The sequence below is a fragment of the Oryctolagus cuniculus genome, chromosome 3 (assembly GCF_964237555.1).
Source record: "Oryctolagus cuniculus chromosome 3, mOryCun1.1, whole genome shotgun sequence".
Taxonomy (NCBI): domain Eukaryota; kingdom Metazoa; phylum Chordata; class Mammalia; order Lagomorpha; family Leporidae; genus Oryctolagus; species Oryctolagus cuniculus.
In genome coordinates, this window is record NC_091434.1 from 55,471,684 (window position 1) to 55,486,566 (window position 14,883).

The 14,883-nt window shown below is 37.9% G+C and overlaps 1 pseudogene; it reads right to left on the minus strand.

Moving 5' to 3' along the window:
* Window positions 1-14,363: 14,363 nt before the first annotated feature.
* LOC127491946 (U2 spliceosomal RNA) lies at window positions 14,364-14,506 on the minus strand (annotated as a pseudogene).
* Window positions 14,507-14,883: the final 377 nt, after the last annotated feature.

A 14,883-nucleotide genomic window follows, 5' to 3' on the forward strand; every position in this document is an offset into this window, starting at 1 on the left:
CTTCTCATGTGGGATCTGTCCTTAATGTGTTGTCCAATGTGAATTAATGCTATAACTAGTACTGAAATAGTATTTTACACTTCGTGTTTCTGTGTGGGTGCAAACGGATGAAATCTTTACTTAATATATACTAAAACAATCTTCTGTATATAAAGATAATTGAAAATGAATCTTGATGTGAATGGAATGGGAGAGGGAGCGGGAGATGGGAGGGGTGTGAGTGGGAGGGAAATTATGGGGGAGAAGCCATTGTAATCCATTAACTTTACTTTAAAAATTATATTTACTAAATAAAAAAGGAAAAAAAATACTATGTACAATGATATAAGCAACTGGTCCACGTACCATATCAATATTATTTTTAGAAGGATTTACTATTCTAGATTCACATAATTATATTCTTTTGGTCTTAAAAATCTAGGTATATAATTCATCTAGGTAAGTTTTTTAATTGCATGTGAGATGAATCTACTTTTCCCTATTTTTTAATATAGAAATCTTTCCAAGAACCATAAGGAGACTTTCTAGTGAGTCTTCTGGGAGAATATTCTTACAGCACTCCTGTCCATATAAACAATTTTTACAAAATATGGTACAGTATTCTTGCTTCCATGTAAAGTAGAAGATTTTTATTCATATGAATACAGAATGAGTAGAGATATTTAAGAATTTGCATTTTATTCAATCATTGCATCTGAACATTATTTACAATGCACAGGGATTATCTTTTACTTTGGAATGATGGAACTTTATTTTCCAATTCTTCATTATTAAATCTCTAACTATGAGCAAAGGTAATCAACTTAATATTACTCATGATGCCAATGCTCTTGGGAACCTGTTGATATTAAGAGTGTAATATACATTCTCTTTCCTTTTCAGTTTCTTTTGGCCTCCATTAATGCTGGTGCTGACTAAATCAGCACTCATGACAACACACCGCCCACCACAAAACTGATTTCCAAAGAATGTCTCAAAAGTTATTTGTCTCCTTTTTTATTTAGCTAAAATGGACAACTCAAAAAGATTTTGCAAGAAAATGGAAATGGGACTTCCTTTCCTGGTCATAAGTTTACCATTTAGAATTGTATATGGTTGACATGGAACAATATGTATCTCAAGCATGTTTTCCCTTGAATTCTTCAGAATCTAATTAATTCATTTTTAGAATGCTATATTATTCAGTGATTAAAACACTGTCTTCTTCCACACGTTTGCAGAGAATATAGGTGAGAAGTTGTGAGAAGAGCAAAACAGGTGGTCTCATTCTAGAACTAATGTTCATACCTTCTCTGTCATGTCATAAGACCAACTAGGAAGGCAAACTATAGTGACCCTATGTCTATCATATTCAAGATACGATATCAATTTAAAGAGTCTTTGCTGTGGTGCTGGCATCCCATATGGGTGTTGGTTTGAGTCCTGGCTGCCCCACTTCCAATCCAGCTCTCTGCTATGGCCTGGGAAAGCAGTAGAATATGACCCAAGTCCTTGAGCCCCTCCGCCTATGTGGGAGACCTAGAAGAAGCTCCTGGTCCTGGCTTCAGATTGGTGAATCTCCAGCTGTTGTGGCCAGTTGGGGAGTGAACCAGCAGATGGAAGATCTCTCTCTTCTGCTTTGCCTTTCCCTCTCTCTGTGTAACTCTGACTTTTAAATAAATAAATACATCCTTAAAAAAAAAAAAAAAAGAGTCTCTGTGGAACAAGAATATTGAAAGATCTTAGAAAAACGAAATGGTGCTACAATGAAAAGACACTCTGACACATGAACTGCAGTCTACTGAGTGAGTGATCTGTGGGCATAAAGGGTTAAGTTGCACAATATTAATGGTATCTGCTGCCAGTCAGGTGCTATAAACCTGAGGTAGTATTTCAGTGGAAATACATGTGGTCAAAAGCCAACCAAGCACCTCATATATATAGCTTAAATCCAAGAGAAAGTAATGGGCCAATAGAAGTCCAGAATCCTAAATGAATCCTGGGTATCACACTGAGAGTCATAAAAAATCAGTATGCAAGGGTCTGCGCGCAAGTGCTCGAAGGGGAGTGCAACAGCGGGGAGACTTGGGAAGTCCAGGGCTCCGAGTCCACACATCGGCGCTGGAAGGGGAGCAGACCTGCGTGGAGAGCGTGGGAGCCCACAGTTCGGGACATCAGCGGCAGACTCAACACACCAGCGCTGGAACGCGAGGTGAGCCGAACCTCAATAACCCGAGACACCGGCAGGCAAGCGGAGAGAGGAGACTAGAGGGAACGACCCCCGGGGCGGGGGGGACTTCACCAAGCTAACTGGAAGAGAGAGAGAGGGAAAAAAAAAAAAAGGTGACTGGTATGGACACGGGTTTCTCTCTCTCCGCTCACCTCTCAAGGGCGAGCAAGACAAAGAGCAGGCGCCATCTTGGACATACATCATAAGCAGAGCGACCTCAGGTCTGCACCGGCCCTGAGCCTAGCAGTAAAACCTGACTCTGGGTGGGGCGAATTAACAGGAGATTAGGACTTAGTAAATTTATGGTGCTACTGAACTGAGACTGTGAAAAAAGAGACGGGGGGGGGGGGAGAACTCACGGAATTCACGTGAGCACTCTCCAGAGACGCTACAATTCCGTAACTTTGGCAACCCAGTGGGAGACTGAAGGAGAATTTGAGCCCACTCTAAGGGCCGAACAGATTCCCTGTGTGGTCCTTGGGAAAGAGCTTCTGATCTCTGGCTCCTGTGGGTATATCATTTGCCTGCTAACTACCTCCAACTTTGTTCAGCTGTGCAGAATAACTTCCCTGTTGAATCAAAAAAAAAAAAGAGAGAGAGAGAGAGAGAGAGAGAGGTTTACCACGCCTAACCTGGGAGTGTCACCTTTGGCACACCAAACAGAGCTCTCAGGCCACACCCATCTCAAGCCCTAAGGCTCCATCAAAAACAGATAGTCCACTTAATCTAGAGTCATAGTATAACAAGAAAAAGCACCACAGTGAAGAAACCAAATATCTCCAATATGACAAATAACAAACGCAAAAACCAAGGTAATAAAAACAAGGAAGTCACCATGAAGCCCTCAAATGAAAAAGACACCCCAATTCAAGATTATGAGGATGATGACATAGAAGAAATGCAAGAAGCAGATCTCAAAAAATTGATAAGAACATTAAGAAGTTCTCAAAAACAAATTCTTGAACTACAGAAATCCTTAATGGACAAGATAGAAAATCTCTCTCGTGAAAATGAAATATTAAGGAGGAATCAAAATGAAACGAAACAACTAGTACAACAGGAAACTGGGATAGTGACTGAAGTGAAGAATTCAATAGATCAAATGAAAAACACAATAGAGAGCCTTACAAACAGAATGGGAGAAGCAGAAGAGAGAATTTCGGACTTAGAAGACAGAGAACAGGAAAGGATACAGTCAGACCAAAGAAAAGAAGAGGAAATTAGAAATCTGAAACATATTGTCGGGAATCTTCAGGATACTATTAAAAAACCCAACATTCGGGTTCTAGGAGTTCCTGAAGGCATGGAGAGGGAGAAAGGATTAGAAGGCCTTTTTAGTGAGATATTAGCAGAAAATTTCCTAGGTTTGGAGAAGGACAGAGAAATCCTAGTACAGGAAGCTCACAGAACCCCTAATAAACACGACCAAAAGAGACCCTCACCACGGCACGTTGTAATTAAACTCTCCGCAGTGAAACATAAAGAAAAGATCCTAAAATGTGCAAGAGAGAAACGTCAGATTACTCTCAGAGGATCTCCAATCAGACTCACAGCTGACTTCTCATCAGAAACTCTACAAGCTAGGAGGGAATGGCAAGATATAGCCCAGGTACTAAGAGAGAACAACTGCCAGCCCAGAATATTATACCCTGCAAAGCTATCATTTGTGAATGAAGGTGAAATAAAGACTTTTCATAACAAACAGAAATTGAAAGAATTTATTGCCACTCGTCCAGCCCTACAAAAGATGCTTAAAGATGTGTTACACACAGAAACAAAGAAACACGGTCATCAATATGAAAGAAGGTAAAGGAAGGAAACCAAGGAAGGAAACCTCACAGCAAAAGATCACAGGGAATTCAAAGCATATATTAGAACTTACCTTTGGCAAATGGCAGGGCAAAGTTACCACTTATCATTAGTCACATTGAACGTGAATGGCCTGAACTGTCCAGTTAAAAGACACCGTTTGGCTGATTGGGTTAAAAAACAAAACCCATCTATTTGCTGCTTACAAGAAACACATCTTTCCAACAAAGATCCATACAGACTGAAAGTGAAAGGCTGGAAAAAGATATACCATGCCAACAGAAATGAAAAAAGAGCAGGCGTAGCCATCTTAATATCAGACACCATAAACTTTACCACAAAAACCATTAAGAGAGACAAAGAGGGACACTACATAATGATTAAGGGATCAATTCAACAGGAAGATATAACAATTATCAATGTATATGCACCTAACTACAGGGCACCGGTTTATCTAAAAGATTTGTTAACGGACTTAAAGGGAGACTTAGACCCCAATACAATAGTACTGGGGGACTTCAATACTCCACTCTCAGAAATAGATAGATCAATAGGACAGAAGATCAACAAGGATACAGTAGATTTAAACGACACTATAGCCCAAATGGATCTAACAGATATATACAGAACTTTCAATCCTACAGCTAAAGATTATACATTCTTCTCAGCAGTACATGGAACCTTCTCTAGGATTGACCACATACTAGGCCATAAAGCAAGTCTCAGCAAATTCAAAAGAATTAGAATCATACCATGCAGCTTCTCAGACCATAAAGGAATGAAGTTGGAAATGAACAACTCAGGAATCCCTAGAGCATACGCAAACACATGGAGATTGAACAACATGCTCCTGAATGAACAATGGGTCATAGAAGAAATCAAAAGAGAAATCAAAAACTTTCTGGAAGTAAATGAGGATAACAGCACAACATACCAAAACTTATGGGACGCAGCAAAAGCAGTGTTAAGAGGAAAGTTTATATCAATAGGTGCCTACATCAAGAAATTGGAAAGGCACCAAATAGATGAGCTTTCTATTCACCTCAAGGATCTAGAAAACCTACAGCAAACCAGACCCAAATCTAGTAGGAGAAGAGAAATAATTAAAATCAGAGAAGAAATCAACAGGATTGAATCAAGAAAAACATTACAAAAAATCAGCCAAACGAGGAGCTGGTTTTTTGAAAAAATAAACAAAATTGACACCCCATTGGCCCAACTAACTAAAAAAAGAAGAGAAAAGACCCAAATCAATAAAATCAGAGATGAAAAAGGAAATGTAACAACAGAAACCACAGAAATAAAAAGAATCATCAGAAATTACTACAAGGACTTGTATGCCAGCAAACAGGGAAACCTACCAGAAATGGATAGATTCCTGGACACATGCAACCTACCTAAATTGAACCAGGAAGACATCGAAAACCTAAACAGACCCATAACTGAGACAGAAATTGAAACAGTAATAAAGGCCCTCCCAACAAAGAAAAGCCCAGGACCAGATGGATTCACTGCTGAATTCTACCAGACATTTAAAGAAGAACTAACTCCAATTCTTCTCAAACTATTCAGAACAATTGAAGAAGAGGGAATCCTCCCAAATTCTTTCTATGAAGCCAGCATCACCTTAATTCCTAAGCCGGGAAAAGATGCAGCACTGAAAGAGAATTACAGACCAATATCCCTGATGAACATAGATGCAAAAATCCTCAATAAAATTCTCGCCAATAGAATGCAACAACACATCAGAAAGATCATCCACCCAGACCAAGTGGGATTTATCCCTGGTATGCAGGGATGGTTTAATGTGCGCAAGACAATCAATGTGATACACCACATTAACAGACTGCAGAAGAAAAACCATATGATTCTCTCAATAGATGCCGAGAAAGCATTTGATAAAATACAACACCCGTTCATGATGAAAACTCTAAGCAAACTGGGTTTGGAAGGAACATTCCTCAATACAATCAAAGCAATCTATGAAAAACCCACAGCCAACATCCTATTGAATGGGGAAAAGTTGGAAGCATTTCCACTGAGATCTGGGACCAGACAGGGATGTCCACTCTCACCACTGCTATTCAATATAATTCTGGAGGTTCTAGCCAGAGCTATTAGGCAAGAAAAAGAAATTAAAGGGATACAAATTGGGAAGGAAGAACTCAAACTATCCCTCTTTGCAGATGACATGATTCTGTATTTAGGGGACCCAAAGAACTCTACTAAGAGACTATTGGAACTCATAGAAGAGTTTGGCAAAGTAGCAGGGTATAAAATCAATGCACAAAAATCAACAGCCTTTGTATACACAGACAATGCCATGGCTGAGGAAGAAATTCTAAGATCAATCCCATTCACAATAGCTACAAAAACAATCAAATACCTTGGAATAAACTTAACCAAGGATGTTAAAGATCTCTACGATGAAAATTACAAAACCTTAAAGAAAGAAATAGAAGAGGATACCAAGAAATGGAAAAAACTGCCATGCTCATGGATTGGAAGAATCAATATCATCAAAATGTCCATTCTCCCAAAAGCAATTTATAGATTCAATGCAATACCAATCAAGATACCGAAGACCTTCTTCTCAGATCTGGAAAAATTGGTGCTGAAATTTATATGGAGGCACAAGAGACCTCGAATAGCTAAAGCAATCTTGTACAACAAAAACAAAGCCGGAGGCATCACAATACCAGATTTCAGGACATACTACAGGGCAGTTGTAACCAAAACAGCATGGTACTGGTACAGAAACAGAAGGATAGACCAATGGAACAGAATTGAAATACCAGAAATCAACCCAAACATCTACAGCCAACTTATATTTGATCAAGGATCTAAAACTAATTCCTTGAGCAAGGACAGTCTATTCAATAAATGGTGCTGGGAAAATTGGATTTCCACGTGCAGAATCATGAAGCAAGACCCCTACCTTACACCTTACACAAAAATCCACTCAACATGGATTAAAGACCTAAATCTACGACCTGACACCATCAAGTTACTAGAGAACATTGGAGAAACCCTTCAAGATATTGGCACAGGCAAAGAGTTTCTGGAAAAGACCCGGGAGGCACAGGCAGTCAAAGCCAAAATTAACTATTGGGATTGCATCAAATTGAGAAGTTTCTGTACTGCAAAAGAAACAGTCAGGAGAGTGAAGAGACAACCGTCAGAATGGGAAAAAATATTTGCAAACTATGCAACAGATAAAGGGTTAATAACCAGAATCTACAAAGAGATCAAGAAACTCCACAAAAACAAAACCAACAACCCAATTAAGAGATGGGCCAAGGACCTCAATAGACATTTTTCAAAAGAGGAAATCCAAATGGCCAACAGGCACATGAAAAAATGTTTAGGATCACTAGCAATCAGGGAAAATCAAAACCACAATGAGGTTCCACCTCACCCCGGTTAGAATGGCTCACATTCAGAAATCTACCAACAACAGATGCTGGCGAGGATGTGGGGAAAAAGGGACACTAACCCACTGTTGGTGGGAATGCAAACTGGTTAAGCCACTATGGAAATCAGTCTGGAGATTCCTCAGAAACCTGAAGATAACCCTACCGTTCGACCCAGCCATCCCACTCCTTGGAATTTACCCAAAGGAATTTAAATTGGCAAACAAAAAAGAGGTCTGCACCCTAATGTTTATTGCAGCTCAATTCACAATAGCTAAGACCTGGAACCAACCTAAATGCCCATCAACGGTAGACTGGATAAAGAAATTATGGGATATGTACTCTTTAGAATACTATACTGCAGTAAGAAACAACGAAATCCAGTCATTTGCAACAAAATGGAGGAATCTGGAACACATCATGCTGAGTGAAATAAGCCAGTCCCAAAGGGACAAATACCATATGTTCTCCCTGATCGGTGACAACTGACTGAACACCAAAATGGAAACTTGTTGAAGTGAAAGGGACACTATGGGAAACGGTGACTTGATCAGCATAGCCCTGACTGTTAATGAACAACTCAATACATTATCCCTCTTAGTAGTTTTTTTGTCTGTTTTACTTAATATGACTGATTCAATTCTGTAATTAATACACAGTTATTCTTAAGTGTTGAAATTTAACTGAAATGTGATCCCTGTTAAACATAAGAGTAGGAATAAGAGAGGGAAGAGATATATAATTTGGGACATGCTCAAGCTGACTTGCCCCAAATGGTAGAGTTAGAAACATACCAGGGGACTCCAATTTAATCCCATCAAGGTGGCATGTACCAATGCCATCTCACTAGTCCAAGTGATCAATTTCAGTTCGCAATTGATCATAATGAAAGGACTAAGAGTCAAAGGGAGCACATAAGCAAGTCTAGTACCTGCTAACACTAACCGATAGAATAAATAAAGGGGAGAGTGATCCAACATGGGAAGTGAGATACTCAGCAGACTCATAGAATGGCAGATGCCCTAAATAGCACTCTGGCCTCAGAATCAGCCCTAAAGGCATTCAGATCTGGCTGAAAAGCCCATGAGAGTATTTCAGGCATGGAAAGCCAAGACACTCTGGCAAAAGATCTCTGTGAGTGAGATCTCAGTGGAAAGAACAGGTCTTCAAAGAAGGAGGTACCTTTCTCTGAAGGGAGGAGAGAACCTCCACTTTGACTATGACCTTGTCTAAACAAGATAAGAGTCGGAGAACTCAAGGGGCTTCCATAGCCTTGGAAACTCATGACTGGAGCATAGGGAGATTACTGATGCCATAGACAGGAGTGTCAATTGGTAAAGTCAACAACAGGAGTCACTGTGCACTTACTCCTCATGTAGGATCTCTGTCCTTAATGTGCTGTGCATTGAGATTTAATGCTATAATGAGTACTCAAATAATATATTTCACTTTGTGTTTCTATGGGGGTGCAAACTGTTGAAATCTTTACTTAATGCATACTAAACTGATCCTCTGTAAAAAAAAAAAAAAAAAAAGAAAAAAAAGAAAAGAAAAGAAACTATCAACTCCCAACTTGACTCTCACTGGGATTAAACATGACAATAGGTCTGATCTGATTTCATCATCATTAAAAAAAATCATCTATTATTTTTCACTTTATGTTTCTGTGTGGGAGCAAACTGTTGAAATCCTTACTTAATGTATACTAAGCTGATCTTCTGTATATTAAGATAATCAAAAATGAATCTTGATGTGAATGGAAGGGGAGAGGGAGTGGGAAAGGGGAGGGTTGTGGGTGGGACGGTATGGGGGGGAAGCCATAGTAATCCATTATTCGTACTTTGGAAACGTATATTCATTAAATAAAAGTTAAAAAAAAAAAAATCAGTATGCAGGCATACTGCTTGCTCAGGCTCACACAATGCCACAAAAGAAACAGTGCCACAGCCAGAGCAATGTACTCACCAGGCCAACTACTGGCACTGGCAAACATTCATGGGGCACGAAAATAATGCATAAACCAAACAGGCTCTGAGCCCCTTTGCTATCTGGTAGACCTCAGGTCCAGAAGTACGGGAATGCTGTTCTGAGTATGCTCCAAAGAGAAACCAGGGCCCATGTGGTGAGACCATGCTGGGCTTGCTTTCTCTGATGAGGTGAACTCTCAAGGGGATAACAGCTGGGGCAATTTGCTGTTAGAATTACATCAACTGAATTGTTTAATAAGAACTTCATTACTGCAGGAAATATAGAAAGAGAATCACAACATCACCTAAAGGCATTGTTGTCAAAAGTAATTTATACTGTTGATTTTAGGTGTATAATAATGAAATTGGTTTGCATTTTAATTATATATTCAGCATATCCTCTAAACTTTCTCATGAAATAAAATGCTTTTGTGGAAATTTTACTGTTAATTATCTGTACTTTATGTTGACCTAACTACAAATTATTTAAAGAATATCTAAAATGTATATATTATGCTTATTTTTATGCATTTTAAAATTTGTATTAGTGATTCTACGGAACTAATTGTTATTGCCTATCAATTTTTCAATAGTATATTTAAATTATCTTTAAATATTTTAGATTTCTAATATTCTATTTTCTGAAAGAATACTGAGATTATATCTGAATAGAATAGAGTTGCTTTTGAATATCTTTTAGAATTAATAGTAGCTTTATTGCAGTCAAATGTTGGATTAATTTATTTGTAAAAATATTTGAATTATTTGATTTTTTTAGTGGTTCTACATAATTCAAGTTTTCTAGAAATTTTTAAATTTTTTGTTTATATAAAGTGAACATATATCATGTATTTCATATATACAGATTTAGGATCATAGTGATACTTCTCATCCTCCCTACTGCCCACGTTCCTGACCATGCTCCCACCCTCCCACCTTTTTCCTTATTCTTTTTTTAAATTTTTTGCAATGACATACTTTCAGCTCATTTTATAATCATAAGATTAACAATCCACTAAGTATTTAACAAATAGTAACAAGAAGAAAAATCAAAAAACACTGTTCCTCAACAGTAAGGACAAGGGCTATAAACAATACTCATATCTAAAATGTCAACTTCACTCATATACATTACATTTTTAAAGAGCTTTTACACTCTATATAAGCTAACACATTTAATGACACATAGTTCATGTCATTAAAATTATTAAATCTCTGTTTTATGGTTCATGTTTCCTTCTTTCATGGTGATATGGACACCAAGTAATCAGAAGATACTGGACATCAAACATGAGTGCAGATACAGCATGAATACCAAATTAATGATCCTCATTGTATTATGGTTGCATTCACTTTCACTTTTCTCACTGAGATATGTAGCCATTTTATTTCTCTTTCTCCTTTTTTTTTTCTATCACTGGTTTACTGCTTAAATGTTAGCCAGTTTAAATTTAGTCTCTCATATTTGTAATATCACTGAGTTTGTTTTATATTTTTTAATTTGACTTTGAGTGAGGTGAGGAATATGATCTTTTGCTTAATATTTATATGTGGTATCCCAAAAATCATAAAACCACTTTCTGCCTCACAGACCTGTGCAACTATAATTTGTTGATATATGAAAAATTTTAAATTTACAAATATTGAAAGGTAAGAAGAAATAGAGTATTTTCAAACCCAATGTGGAATACTCCACTCAGCATGTAAGGAGATTTAGATGTGGAAAACATAATAGAACAAGAAATAGACCATGGCCAGCATCATATTGAATGGGGAAAAGTTGGAAGCTTTCTCATTAAGATCTGAAACCAAACAAGGATATCCACTCTCACAGCAATACTAATCAATATAGTCCTAGAAATTTTAGCCAGAGCCATTAGGCACGAAAAGGAAATAATAGGGATACAAATAGGAAAGGAGGAAATAAAATTACCCCTACTTGAGGCTGGCATGATTTAATATATAGGGGATCCAAAAGACATCACTAAGAGACTATTGGAACTCATAAAATAGTTTAGTAAAGTGGTTGGGTATAAAATTAACACACAAAAATCAATAGCCTTTATATACACAGACAATGCTATGGTGGAGAAAGAATTTCTAAGATCAATCCCATTCACAATAGCTACAAAAAATTAAATACCTCAGAATAAACTTAACCAAGGACATAGAAGATCTCTACAATGAGAATTAAAAAAACATTAAAGAAAGAAATATGGATCTGGCACTGTGGCATAATGGGTAAAGTCACCACTTACAGTGCCAGCAGCCCATATGGGTGCTGGTTCAAGACCTGGCTGTTCCACTTCCAATCCAGCTCTCTGCTATGACTTGGGAAAGCAATGGAAGATGATATGAGTCCTTGGGCCCCTGAACCCATGTGGGAGACCTGGAGGAAGCACCTGGCTCCTGGCTTCGGATCGGCCCAGCTCTGGCCATTGTGGACATTTGGGGAGTGAACCAGGGGATGGAAGCCCTCTCTCTATCTCTGCCTTTGCTTCTCTGTAACTCTCTGCCTTTAAAGTAAACAAATAAACCTTTAAAAAAGAAAAAAGAAAGGAAGAGGAAGGAAGGAAGGAAGAAAGGAAGAAAAAAGAAAGAAAGAGGAAAAGACACACAAAAAATGGAAAATAGTTCATGTTCGTGGATTGGATCAATAGCATCAAAATGTCCATACTACCGAAAACAATTTACAAATTCAATGCGATCCAAATCAAAATACCAATGACATTCTTCTTAGATATAGAAAAAAAACATGATCCTGGAATTCATATAGAAAGAGAAGAGAACCTGAATAGCTAAAGCAATCTTAGGCAAAAAAAACAAAGCCAGAGGCATCACAATACCAGATTTCAAGACATACTACATGGCAGTTATAATCAAAACAGCTGGGTACTGGAAAAGATAGAGACATGCAGACCAATGGAACAGAATAGAAACTCCAGAAATAAATCCACACATCTACAACCAACTTATCTTTAACAAAGGGGTGAAAATCAATCCCTGGAGCAAGGACAATCTCCAAACAAAAGGTACTGGGAAAACTGGATCTCCATGTGTAGAAGTATGAAGCAAGACAGCTACCACATACCTTAATAAAAATCCACTCAAAATGGATCAAGGACCTAAATCTATGACCAGATGCCATGAAATTACTAGAGAGCATTGGGGAAATCCTGGAAGACATTGGCATATGCAAAGATTTCTTCTAAAAGACCCCAGAAACACAGGCAATCAAAGACAATATTGACAAGTGGGATTACATCAAACTGAGAAACTTCTGTACTGCAAGAGAAATATTCAGCAAAATATAATCAACAAAATAGGAAAAGATATTTGCAAACTATAAATGATAAAGGATTAAAATCCAGAATCTATACAGAGCTCAAGAAACTCAACAACAACAAAACAATCTAGTTACTAAATGGTAAAAAGACTTGAATAGGCATTTTTCAGAAGAGGAAATTCAAATGGCCAACAGACACATGAAAAAAAAAAATGCTCAGGATCACTAGCCATCAGGGAAATACTAATCAATATCACAATGAGATTTCACATCACCCCAGTTGGAATGACTCTCATTTTAGGAATCAACAAACGGGGCCGGTGCTGTAGTGCAGTGGGTTAATCCTCTGCTTGTGGCGCCTGCATCCCATGTGGGTGCCGGTTCTAGTCCCGGTTGCTCCTCTTCCAGTGCAGCTCTCTGCTGTGGCTCAGGAAAGCAGTGGAGGATGGCCCAGGTCCTTGGGCTCTGCACCCGCATGGGAGACCAGGAGTAAGTACTTGGCTCCTGGCTTCGGATCAGCGCAGCGCCGGCTGCAATGCACAGGCTGTAGAGGCCTCTTGGGGGGTGAACCAATGGAAAAAGAAAGACCTTTCTCTCTCTCTCTCTCTCTGTCTAACTCTGCCTGTCGAAAAAAAAAAAAAAAAAAAGAAATCAACAAACAATAAGTGCTGGAGAGGCTGTGGGAAAGAAGTTATACTAACCTACTGTTGGTGGGAATGTAAACTGATGCAGCCATTGTGGAAGATAGTATGGAGATACCTCAGAAAGCTAAAAATAGAAATACCATACAACTCAGCAAACTCATTCCTGAATATTTACCCAAACAAAATGAAGTCAGCATATGAAAGTAACCCCATGTTCACTGCAGTTCGATTCAATATAGCTAAGATGTGGAATCAACCCAGAGGTCCATGAACTGATGACTGGATGAAGAAATTATGTTATATATATGCTATGAAATACTACCCAGTGGTGGGGGAGGAGTGAAATAAGCCAGTCCCAAACAGAGAGATACCACATGTTTTCTCTGATCTGTAGTAACTAATAGAGTACCTAAACTATAATGTATTGGCGTAATATAGAGTAAACAGATAACAGATCTATTTTGAAGTTAACAGTGGGGATGAGAGATGGAGGAGCAGGAAGGGTGGGAACATGGGTGGAAGGGAGGGTAGAGTGGAAGTATCACTATATTCAGAAATGTGTATATAAAATACATGAAATTTGTATGCCTTAAATGAAATTATAAAAATAAGATATAGGTAAAAAAAACTGTATCTTTGAAATTCACTTATAGATTAAATATCACTTATTTTAGCTTCACTGCACAATTTTTAATTTATGAAAATATTTGTTTCCTCCACTTTGAGTTTTTTATTTCCTTTTAAAAGTCATTACAAATTCTAATTTATATTCATTTTATTTGAAATGCAGCGAGATGGAGATAGAGACAGAGAGATCTCCCATCTGCTGGTTCATTCCCCAAATGACTGCAACTGCTGGGGTGGGACCAGAGTGAAGCAAAGAGCTGGAAACTCAACGTGAGTCTCCCATGCAGTGACAGGGAACAAAGTACCTAAACCATCAACAAGTTAATTCCCAGGGTACATATTAATATCAAGCTAGAATTGGAAGAGGAGGAACCATGGTTAAACCAGGCACTCCAATAAGGGATGGATGGATGTGGGCATTGCAAGTGCTGACTTAACTGCTGCACCAAATGCCAGCCCCAAATCATCTTTTATTTGAGTCAATTCATAAAATAGTTTTAATAAATTAGCAAAATCTTCACTTGATCTTAGCCAAAAGGCCGAGAAGCGATAAGTTAGCAAAATCTTAATCCTTTCAATATCTCAGTAAGTGAAATGCTTAGCAAGTGATGACTTACAGTATCTCAGTAAGCGAGTGATGACTTTCATGGAAAATATTACAATATATGATAGAATCATTTAGATTATCCAACTCTATGCTATTATTTAATAGAGCTGTGTGGAAAAAGATAGTTTAAAAGCTGACTCTTCTGAAACAGCAATACTCAGAAACAGCTTTAGAATGATCTATTCTAAATGGATCCATTAGAATGACACTTCAATAATGTAGAAAAATAGTGCAGAAAAATGAACTGAAATAGTTTAATCCATCTCAATACAGCAAATCTAAATAATTTTAGATTAAAAATAAATGCTCAACTAATAGATA